Raw genomic sequence first — 12,010 nt, forward strand, 5'->3', positions numbered from 1 at the left:
AATCAGAGAGGCAAAGTTTAAGAGACTGACAGCTACATAAAAGGGAGTCCAAAAGTCAAGGATATAGGTATATAAATAGAGGGTTGTAAGAGGAGTGGGTGGGATCAGTTGGAAATGAAAAAGAGAATCTCTGCAGAGGCCATGGCTCAGGTACTAAATGAGTGCTTTGCAATTGTCATTACAAAGGAAAATACTGCTGTCAAAGTCATAGTGAAAAAAGAGGTAGTTGTGATACCAGATGGACTTAAAGTTGATAAAGAGGAGGTATTAGAAAGGCTGGCTGTAAATTTGCTAAGTCACCATGACCACTTCAGGTGCATCCAATGATAAGGGAAGCAAGGATGGAAATTGCGGAAGCACTGGCCATAACCTTTCAATTCTCCTTAGATACAGGAGTGGTGCGAGGACTTGGGAATTGCAAATGTTACACTTTTGTTCAAAAAAGAATGTAAGGATAAACTTAGCAACTACAGGCCAGTCAGTTTAACCTGGATGGTGATGACGCTTTTGGAAATCTGTTCTTGCCTGGTCTGGCCTACATGTGACTAAAGACCCTAAGCAACGTGGTTGACTCCTAAGTGCCACTTGTCAGCAAAGTTGAAACAGGGGACAATTTCAAAGTTTGCGGATGATACAAAGCTTGGGAGTGTCATGAACTGCGAGGAGGACAGTGTGGAACATCAAGAGGACATAGACAAGTTGGTGGAGTCGGCAGACAAGTGGAAGATGAAGTTCAATGTGGAGAAGTGTGAGGTGATGTATTTTGGTAGGAAGAGCATGGACAGACAATATAAAATAAGGGTGAAATTTTGAAGGGGATGCAAGAGCAGAAAGACCTGGGTGTATATGTGCATAGATCAATGAAGGTGGCAGGACAGGTGGAGAGGGCAGTTAATAAAGCATATAGTATCCTGGGCTTTATTAATAGAGGCATAGGTACAAGAGCAGGGAAGTTATGCTGAATATTGTGTACAGTTCTGGGTGCCACACTATAGGAAGGATGTGAACACATTGGAGAGAGTGCAGAAGAGGTTTACAAGAATGGTTCCAGGGATGAGAAACTTCAGCTATGAGGATAGATTGGAGAGGTTGGGACTTCTCTCCTTGGAGAGAAGGCTGAGAGGAGATTTGATAGAGATGTTCAAAATCATGAGGGGGCTGGATAGAGTAGATAGGGAGAAGCTGTTCCCGCTCATAAAAGGATGAAGAACGAGAGGGCACAGATTTAACAAAGTGATTTGCAAAAGAAGCAAATGTGACATGAGAAAAAAACTTTTTCACACGAGTGGTTCGGGTGTGGAATGCACTGCCTGGAAGTGTAGTTGGAGGCAGATTCAATCGAGGTATTCGAGAGGGCATTAGATGGTTATTTGAACAGAAACAATGTGCAGGGGTATGGGGAAAAGGCAGGGCAATGACACTAGGTCATAATGCTCATTTGGAGAGCCAGTGCAGACTTCCAATGCATTTACATCCCTCCTTAAATAAGGTGACCAATAATGTACACAGTACTCCAAATATGGTCTCACTAGCTCTGAAGAAGGGCCATATGAACTCGAAATGTTAACTTTGTTTTTATCTCTCCACAGATGCTGTCAGACCTGCTGAGTTTTTCCAACATTTTCTGTTTCTATTATGGTCTCACTAGTTCCCTGAACAACTGAAGCATAACCTCCCTACTTTTGTATTCAATTCACCTTGCTATAAATCATAACATTCCCTTAGCTTTCATAATTAGACATCGCTAGAGTGTTGAATGAATACTTCACGTCCGTCTTCACCCAAGAGAATGAGGATGAAGGTATTGAACTCGGGGAGAGAAACTGCGAGGTTCTTAAGCAAATTGATATGGGGAATGACAAGGTATTGGAGATGTTGGCAGGCTTAAAAGTGGACAAATCTCCAGGTCCGGATTATTTGTGTCCCAGGCTGCTGAGCGAGGCAAGGGAGGAAATCGCAGGGGCTCTGACCCAAATTTTTAATTCCTCTCTGGCCACGGGGGAGCTGCCAGAGGACTGGAGAACAGCTAATGTGGTTCCGCTATTTAAGAAGGGTTATAGAGATAAGCTAGGGAACTACAGGCCAGTGAGTCTCACGTCAGTGGTAGGGAAACTATTGGAGAAAGTTCTGAAGGAGAGTATCTATCTCCACTTGGGGAGGCAAAGTTTGATCAGGGATAGTCAACATGGCTTTGTCAGAGGGAGGTCATGCCTAACAAATTTGATTGAATTTTTTGAGGAGGTGACCAGGTGTGTAGATGAGGGTAGTGCATTTGATGTAGTTTATATGGATTTCAGCAAAGTCTTTGACAAGGTCCCACATGGGAGAGTTATAAAGAAGGCAAATGCACATGGGATACAGGGTAATTTGATAAGGTGGATTCAAAATTGGCTTAGTTGTAGGAGGCAGAGGGTGATGACAGAAGGATGCTTTAGTGACTGGAAGCCTGTGTCCAGTGGCGTACCACAGGGATCTGTGCCCGGTCCCCTATTATTTGTCATTTATATCAATGACATAGATGACTATGTGGGGGGTAGGATTAGTAAGTTTGCGGATGACACAAAGATTGGCTGGGTGGTTAACAGTGAGGTTGAGTGTCTTGGGCTACAGGAAGATATAGACAGGATGGTCAAATGGGCAGATAAGTGGCAGATGGAATTTAACCCTGAGAAGTGTGAGGTGATACACTTTGGAAGGAGTAATTTGACAAGGAAGTATTCAATGAATGGCATGGCACTAGGAAATTCTGAGGAACAAAGGGACCTTGGCGTGTGTGTCCATAGATCTCTGAAGGCAGAGGGGCACGTCGGTGGGGTGGTGAAAAAGGCATATGGGACACTTGCCTTTATCAATTGAGGCATAGATTACGAAAGTAGGGAGGTCATGTTGGAATTATATAGAACCTTGGTGAGGCCATAGCTGGAGTACTGTGTGCAGTTCTGGTCACCACATTATAGGAAGGATGTGATTACACTGGAGGGGGTGCAGAGGAGATTCACCAGGATGTTGCCTGGGATGAACATTTAAGTTATGAAGAGAGGTTGGATAGGCTTGGGTTGTTTTCGTTGGAGCAGAGAATACTGAGGGGCGACCTGATCAAGGTGTACAAGTCCTTTAAAAAGTACCTGGATGAGCACTTTGCACGTCATAACATTCAAGGCTATGGGCCAAGTGCTGGTAAATGGGATTAGGTAGGTAGGTCAGGTGTTTCTCATGTGTTGGTGCAGACTCGATGGGCCGAAGGGCCTCTTCTGCACTGTGAGATTCTGTTTGATTCTGTGAATTACTTGCTGTACTTGCATACTAGCCTTTCGTGATTCATGCACTCGGACATCAAGATCGATCTATACCTCAGAGCTCTGCAATCTCTGACCATTTAGATAATGTGCATCTCTTTTATTCTTCCTGCCAAAATGGATGGTTTCACATTTTCCCACATTATATTCCATCTGCCAGATCTTTGCCCATTCACTTAACCTATCTACATTTGTTTGTAGCCTCCTTGTGTCCTTTTCACAACTTACTTTCCTACATATCTTTGTGTCATCAGCAAATTTGGCAACCATCCCTTCATCCTAGTAATTTGTATAAATTGCAAACAATTGGGGTTCCAGCACTGATCCCTGTGGCACACCAGTTGTTACATCTTGCCAACCTGAAAAAGACCCATTTATGCCTACTGTCTGCTTCCTGTTAGCCAGCCAATCTACTATCCACGCCAACATGTTCCCCCCTACACCATGAGCTTTTATTTTCCACAATAACCTTTGATGTGGCACTTTATCAAATGCCTTCTGGAAATCTAAGTACAGTACATCCACCAGTTCCCCCTTATCGACAGCACGCTACTTCCTCAAAGAATTCCAATAAGTTGGTTAAACACAATTTCCCTTTCATAAAACCATGCTGACTCTGCCTGATGAACATGAGCTTATCTAAGTGCCCTGCTATAACTTCTTTAATAATAGCTTCTAACATTTTCCCTACGTTAGATGTTAAGCCAACTGGCCTGTAGTTTCCCACTTTCTGTCTCCGTCCATTTTTAAATAATGGATTTACATTTGCTATCTTCCAATCTAATGGCACCTTCCCCGAATCTAGGAAGCTTTGGATAATTAAAACCAATGCATCAACTATCTCACTAGCCACTCATTTTAAGACCTTAGGATGAAGTCCACCAGAACCCGGGCTCTTGTCAGCCCGTAGCTCCAACAATTTGCTCAGTACCACTTCTCTGGTGACTGTAATTTTCCTGACTTCCTTCCCCACTTCCATTTCCTTATTTATAACTGATTCTGGGGTGCTACTTGTATCCTCTACAGTGAAAACTGACGCAAAATACTAATTCAATTCATCTGCCATCTCCTTGTTTTCCATTATTAATTCTCCAGATTCACTTTCCATAGGACCAAGGCTCACTTTGTTAACTTTTCTTTTTTAAATATTTATAAAAACTCTTACTATTTCTGGCTAGCTTTCTCTCATACTCTAATTTTTGCCTCCTTATTAGTCTTTTAGCCATCCTTTGCTGTTCCTTATATTCTGTCCAATCTTCTGGCCTTCTATCTATCTTTGCACAATTATATGTTTTTTCTTTCACTTTGATGCTATCTTTAACCTTTCTAGTTAACCATTGATGCTGAGTCCATCCCTTGGACTTTTTCTTATTCATTGGAATGTATCTATTCTGTGCATTCTGAAATATCCCCTTAAATATTAGCCACTACATCTCTATTCACCTATCCTTTAACCTAATTTGCCAATTAACTTTCATCAGCTCAGCTTTCATGCTCTTATATTTGCCCTTATTTAAGTTTAAAAACTTAGTCACAGACCCACTCCTCTCTCCCTCAAACTGAATGTAAAATTCAATCATATTATGGTCGCTGCTACCTAGGGGTGCCTTCACTATGAGATCATTAATTACTCCAATTTCACTGCACAATACCAGGTCTAGTATAGCCTGCTCTCTGTTTGGCTCTAAACATGCTGTTCTAAGAAATTATCCCGAAAACATTCAATCTCGGCTATCTTTGCCCATCTGACATTTCAAGTCTATATGTAAATTAAAATCTTCCATGATTATTGCTGTGCCTTTCTAACAAGCTCCCATTATTTCTTCCTTTATGCTCAACCCTACCATGTGGTTACTGTTAGGGAGCCTGTACACAACTCCCTCAAGTGACTTCTTGCTTTTACTATTTCTCATCTTTACCCAAATTGTTTTCACATCCTGGTTTCCTGAATTTAAGTCATCCCTCTCTGTTGTGCTAATACCATCATTAACTAACAGAGCTACCCCTACACCTTTTCCTCGCTTCCTGTCCTTCCGAAATATCTGGTAGCATTCAATATTCAGGTCACAACCATGTCCTCCTGCAGCCATGTCTCCGTAATGGCTATCAAATCGTAATTATTTATTTCAATGTGCGTTCTCAGTTCACCTGTTTTGTTTTGAATGCTATGTGCATTCAGATACAGAGGTTTGAGTTTTACCCATTTATTCTTTTTATAACCTCTAGTTTCATATGATTTACTGCTAAATTTGTACTCTTTATACCTTCCTGTCTCAGTGTGCTTTTCATTTCCTGAAATAATACTTTTCTCTTTTTTCTTGTCTCTGCTCTTCCCACATGGGAGACTTATAAAGAAGGCAAATGCACATGGGATACAGGGTAATTTGATAAGTTGGATTCAAAATTGGCTTTGCTGTAGGAGACAGAGGGTGATGACAGAAGGATGCTTTAGTGACTGGAAGCCCGTGTCCAGTGGCGTACCACAGGGATCTGTGCTGGGTCCCCTATTATTCGTCATTTATATAAACGACATAGATGACTATGTGGGGGGTAGGATTAGTAAGTTGCAGATGACACAAAGATTGGCCGTGAGGTTGAGTGTTTTGGGCTACAGGAATATATAGACGGGATGGTCAAATGGGCAGATAAGTGGCAGATGGAATTTAACCCTGAAAAGTGTGAGGCGATACACTTTGGAAGGAGTAATTTGACAAGGAAGTATTCAATGAACAGCATGGAACTAGGAAGTTCTGAGGAACAAAGGGACCTTGGCGTGTGTGTCCATAGATCTCTGAAGGCAGAGGGCCATGTTAGCGGAGTGGTGAAAAAGGCATATGGGACACTTGCCTTTATCAATTGAGGCATAGATTACAAAAGTGGGGAGGTCATATTGGAGTTGGAAAACAAAGCCATACAGAGCTAAATAGAGCCAAACAGGGCTTAACAGAGTGAAACAGAGCCAAACAGAGCAAAACAGAGTCTAACAGAGCCAAACAGGAAGAACAGAGGAAAACAGAGCCAAACAGAGCAAAACAAAGCCAACCAGAGCCAAACAGAGCAGAAGAGAGGAGAACAGAGCCAAACAGAGCTGAACAGTGCAAAACAGAGCCAGACAGAGCAAAACAGAGCATAAAAGAGTGAAACAGAGCCAAACAGACCCAAACAGATCCAAACAGAGCCGGACAGAGCCGGACAGAGCCGGACAGAGCCGGACAGAGCCGGAGAGAGCCGGAGAGAGCCGGAGAGAGCCGGAGAGAGCCGGAGAGAGCCGGAGAGAGCCGGAGAGAGCCGGAGAGAGCCGGACAGAGCCGGACAGAGCCGGACAGAGCCAAACAGAGCCAAACAGAGCCAAACAAAGCAATACAGAGTCAAAAAGCCAAACAGAGGGAAACAGAGCCAAAGAGAGCATAACAGAGCCAAAGAGAGCAAAACAGAGTCACACAGAGCCAAACAGAGTCAAACAGAGCCACACAGAGCCAAACAGAGCAAAACAGAGCCAAACAGAGGGATACAGAGGAAAACAGAGCTGAAACCAGCCAAACAGAGACAGATAAAGCATAACAGAACCCAACAGAGCAAAACAGAGTGCAACAGAGCAAAACAGTGCCAAACAGAGCCAAACAGAGGAGAACAGAGGGAAACAGAGCCAAACAGAGCCACACAGAGCTAAATAGAGCCAAACAGAGTGGAACACAGCAAAACAGAGCCAAACAGAATCAAACAGAGCCAAACAAAGCACCACAAAGCGACACGGAGCGAAACGGAGCCAAACGGAGCCAAACAGAGCCAAACAGAGCCAAACAGAGCCAAACAGAGCCAAACAGAGCCAAACAGAGCCAAACAGAGCCAAACAGAGCCAAACAGAGCCAAACAGAGCCAAACAGAGCCAAACAGAGCCAAACAGAGCCAAACAGAGCCAAACAGAGCCAAACAAAGCCAAACAAAGCAATACAGAGGGAAACAGTGCCAAAGAGAGCCAAAGAGAGCATAACAGAGCCAAGCAGAGCCAAACAGAGCCAAACAGAGCCACGCAGAGCCAAACAGAGCAAAACAGAGTCAAACAGAGCCAAACAGAGGGATACAGAGGAAAACAGAGCTGAACCCAGCCAAACAGAGACAGATAAAGCATAACAGAACCCAACAGAACCCAACAGAGCCAAAAAGAGCGAAACAGAGTGCAACAGAGCAAAACGGAGCCGAACGGAGCCACACGGAGCCACACGGAGCCAAACAAACAGAGCACAACAGAGCACAACAGAGCCAAATAGAGCATTACAGACCCACACATACCCAAACAGAGCAAAACAGATCTAAAAAGAGCTAAACAGAGTCAAACAGAGCAGAACAGAGCCAAACAGAGCCAAACAGAGCCACACATAGTGAAACAGAGCTAAACAGAGCTAAATAGAGCAAAACAGAGCAAAACAGAGCCGAACAGAGCCGGACAGAGCCGGACAGAGCCGAACAGAGCCGAACAGAGCCGAACAGAGCCGAACAGAGCCGAACAGAGCCGAGCAGAGCCGAACAGAGCCGAACAGAGCGAAATAGAGCATTACAGACCCACACATACCCAAACAGAGCAAAACAGATCTAAAAAGAGCTAAACAGAGTCAAACAGAGCAGAACAGAGCCAAACAGAGCCAAACAGAGCCACACATAGTGAAACAGAGCCAAATAGAGCCAAACAGAGCCAAACAGATTCAAACAGAGCAAAACAGAGCCAAACAAAGCAAAACAGAGTGAAACAGGGCAAAACAGAGCCAAACAGAGTAAAACAGAGCAAAACAAAGCACCACAGAGCCAAACAGAGCAGAACAGTGCCGAACAGAGCCAGACAGAGCCAGACAGAGCCAGACAGAGCCAGACAGAGCCAGACAGAGCCAGACAGAGCCAGACAGAGCCAGACAGAGCCAGACCGAGCTAGACCGAGCCAGAACGAGCCAGACCGAGCCAGGCAGAGCGAAACAGAGCCAAACGGAGCAACACTGAGCCAAACAGAGCCAAACAGAGCCAAACAGAGCCAAACAGAGCCAAACAGAGCGAAACAGAGCCAAACAGAGCCAAACAGAGCCAAACAGAGCCAAACAGAGCCAAACAGAGGAGAACAGAGCGAAACAGAGCGAAACAGAGCGGAACAGAGCCAAACAGAGCCAAACAGAGCCAAACAGAGGAGAACAGAGCGAAACAGAGCGAAACAGAGCGGAACAGAGCCAAACAGAGCCAAACAGAGGAGAACAGAGGGAAACAGAGCCAAACAGAGCCACACAGAGCTAAATAGAGCCAAACAGAGTGGAACACAGCAAAACAGAGCCAAACAGAATCAAATAGAGCCAAACAAAGCACCACAGAGCCACACAGAGCCAAACGGAGCGAAACGGAGCCAAACAGAGCCAAACAGAGCCAAACAGAGCCAAACAGAGCCAAAGAGAGCCAAAGAGAGCCAAAGAGAGCCAAACAGAGCCAAACAGAGCCAAACAGAGCCAAACAGAGCCAAACAGAGCCAAACAGAGAAAAGCAGAGCCAAACAAAGCCAAACAAAGCCAAACAGAGCCAAACAGAGCCAAACAAAGCAATACAGAGTCAAAAAGCCAAACAGAGGGAAACAGTGCCAAAGAGAGCCAAAGAGAGCATAACAGAGCCAAGCAGAGCAAAACAGAGTCAAACAGAGCCAAACAGAGCCACACAGAGCCAAACAGAGCAAAACAGAGTCAAACAGAGCCAAACAGAGGGATACAGAGGAAAACAGAGCTGAACCCAGCCAAACAGAGACAGATAAAGCATAACAGAACCCAACAGGGCCAAACAGAGCGAAACAGAGCAAAACAGAGCCGAACGGAGCCGAACGGAGCCGAACTGAGCCACACGGAGCCACACGGAGCCAAACAAACAGAGCACAACAGAGCACAACAGAGCCAAATAGAGCATTACAGACCCACACATACCCAAACAGAGCAAAACAGATCTAAAAAGAGCTAAACAGAGTCAAACAGAGCAGAACAGAGCCAAACAGAGCCACACATAGTGAAACAGAGCAAAACAGAGCAAAACAGAGCAAAACAGAGCCAAACAGAGCCAAACAGAGCCAAACAGAGCCAAACAGAGCCAAACAGAGCCAAACAGAGCCAAACAGAGCCAAACAGAGCCAAACAAAGCAATACAGAGTCAAAAAGCCAAACAGAGGGAAACAGTGCCAAAGAGAGCCAAAGAGAGCATAACAGAGCCAAGCAGAGTCAAACAGAGCCAAACAGAGCCACACAGAGCCAAACAGAGCAAAACAGAGTCAAACAGAGCCAAACAGAGGGATACAGAGGAAAACAGAGCTGAACCCAGCCAAACAGAGACAGATAAAGCATAACAGAACCCAACAGAACCCAACAGAGCCAAACAGAGCGAAACAGAGTGCAACAGAGCAAAACGGAGCCGAACGGAGCCACACGGAGCCACACGGAGCCAAACAAACAGAGCACAACAGAGCACAACAGAGCCAAATAGAGCATTACAGACCCACACATACCCAAACAGAGCAAAACAGATCTAAAAAGAGCTAAACAGAGTCAAACAGAGCAGAACAGAGCCAAACAGAGCCAAACAGAGCCACACATAGTGAAACAGAGCTAAACAGAGCTAAATAGAGCAAAACAGAGCAAAACAGAGCCGAACAGAGCCGGACAGAGCCGAACAGAGCCTAACAGAGCCTAACAGAGCCGAACAGAGCCGAACAGAGCCGAACAGAGCCGAACAGAGCCGAACAGAGCCGAACAGAGCCGAACAGAGCCGAACAGAGCCGAACAGAGCGAAATAGAGCATTACAGACCCACACATACCCAAACAGAGCAAAACAGATCTAAAAAGAGCTAAACAGAGTCAAACAGAGCAGAACAGAGCCAAACAGAGCCAAACAGAGCCACACATAGTGAAACAGAGCCAAATAGAGCCAAACAGAGCCAAACAGATTCAAACAGAGCAAAACAGAGCCAAACAAAGCAAAACAGAGTGAAACAGGGCAAAACAGAGCCAAACAGAGTAAAACAGAGCCAAACAAAGCACCACAGAGCAGAACAGTGCCGAACAGAGCCAGACAGAGCCAGACAGAGCCAGACAGAGCCAGACAGAGCCAGACAGAGCCAGACAGAGCCAGACCGAGCTAGACCGAGCCAGACCGAGCCAGACCGAGCCAGGCAGAGCGAAACAGAGCCAAACGGAGCAACACTGAGCCAAACAGAGCCAAACAGAGCCAAACAGAGCCAAACAGAGCCAAACAGAGCCAAACAGAGCCAAACAGAGCCAAACAGAGCCAAACAGAGCGAAACAGAGCGGAACAGAGCCAAACAGAGCCAAACAGAGGAGAACAGAGGGAAACAGAGCCAAACAGAGCCACACAGAGCTAAATAGAGCCAAACAGAGTGGAACACAGCAAAACAGAGCCAAACAGAATCAAATAGAGCCAAACAAAGCACCACAGAGCCACACAGAGCCAAACGGAGCCAAACGGAGCCAAAGAGAGCCAAAGAGAGCCAAAGAGAGCCAAAGAGAGCCAAACAGAGCCAAACAGAGCCAAACAGAGCCAAACAGAGAAAAGCAGAGCCAAACAAAGCCAAACAAAGCCAAACAGAGCCAAACAGAGCCAAACAAAGCAATACAGAGTCAAAAAGCCAAACAGAGGGAAACAGTGCCAAAGAGAGCCAAAGAGAGCATAACAGAGCCAAGCAGAGCAAAACAGAGTCAAACAGAGCCAAACAGAGCCACACAGAGCCAAACAGAGCAAAACAGAGTCAAACAGAGCCAAACAGAGGGATACAGAGGAAAACAGAGCTGAACCCAGCCAAACAGAGACAGATAAAGCATAACAGAACCCAACAGGGCCAAACAGAGCGAAACAGAGTGCAACAGAGCAAAACAGAGCCGAACGGAGCCGAACGGAGCCGAACTGAGCCACACGGAGCCACACGGAGCCAAACAAACAGAGCACAACAGAGCACAACAGAGCCAAATAGAGCATTACAGACCCACACATACCCAAACAGAGCAAAACAGATCTAAAAAGAGCTAAACAGAGTCAAACAGAGCAGAACAGAGCCAAACAGAGCCACACATAGTGAAACAGAGCAAAACAGAGCCAAACAGAGCCAAACAGAGCCAAACAGAGCCAAACAGAGCCAAACAAAGCAATACAGAGTCAAAAAAGCCAAACAGAGGAAAACAGTGCCAAAGAGAGCCAAAGAGAGCATAACAGAGCCAAGCAGAGTCAAACAGAGCCAAACAGAGCCACACATAGCCAAACAGAGCAAAACAGAGCAAACGGAGCAACACAAGCCAAACAGAGGGATACAGAGGAAAACAGAGCTGAACCCAGCCAAACAGAGACAGATAAAGCATAACAGAACCCAACAGAACCCAACAGAGCCAAACAGAGCGAAAGAGAGTGCAACAGAGCAAAACGGAGCCGAACGGAGCCGAACGGAGCCGAACGGAGCCGAACGGAGCCACACGGAGCCACACGGAGCCAAACAAACAGAGCACAACAGAGCACAACAGAGCCAAATAGAGCATTACAGACCCACACATACCCAAACAGAGCAAAACAGATCTAAAAAGAGCTAAACAGAGTCAAACAGAGCAGAACAGAGCCAAACAGAGCCAAACAGAGCAAAACAGAGCCACACATAGTGAAACAGAGCAAAACAGAGCAAAACAGAGCCAAACAGAGTCAAACA

This window comes from Cetorhinus maximus, chromosome 18 (genome assembly GCF_964194155.1).
Source record: "Cetorhinus maximus chromosome 18, sCetMax3.hap1.1, whole genome shotgun sequence".
NCBI lineage: Eukaryota > Metazoa > Chordata > Chondrichthyes > Lamniformes > Cetorhinidae > Cetorhinus > Cetorhinus maximus.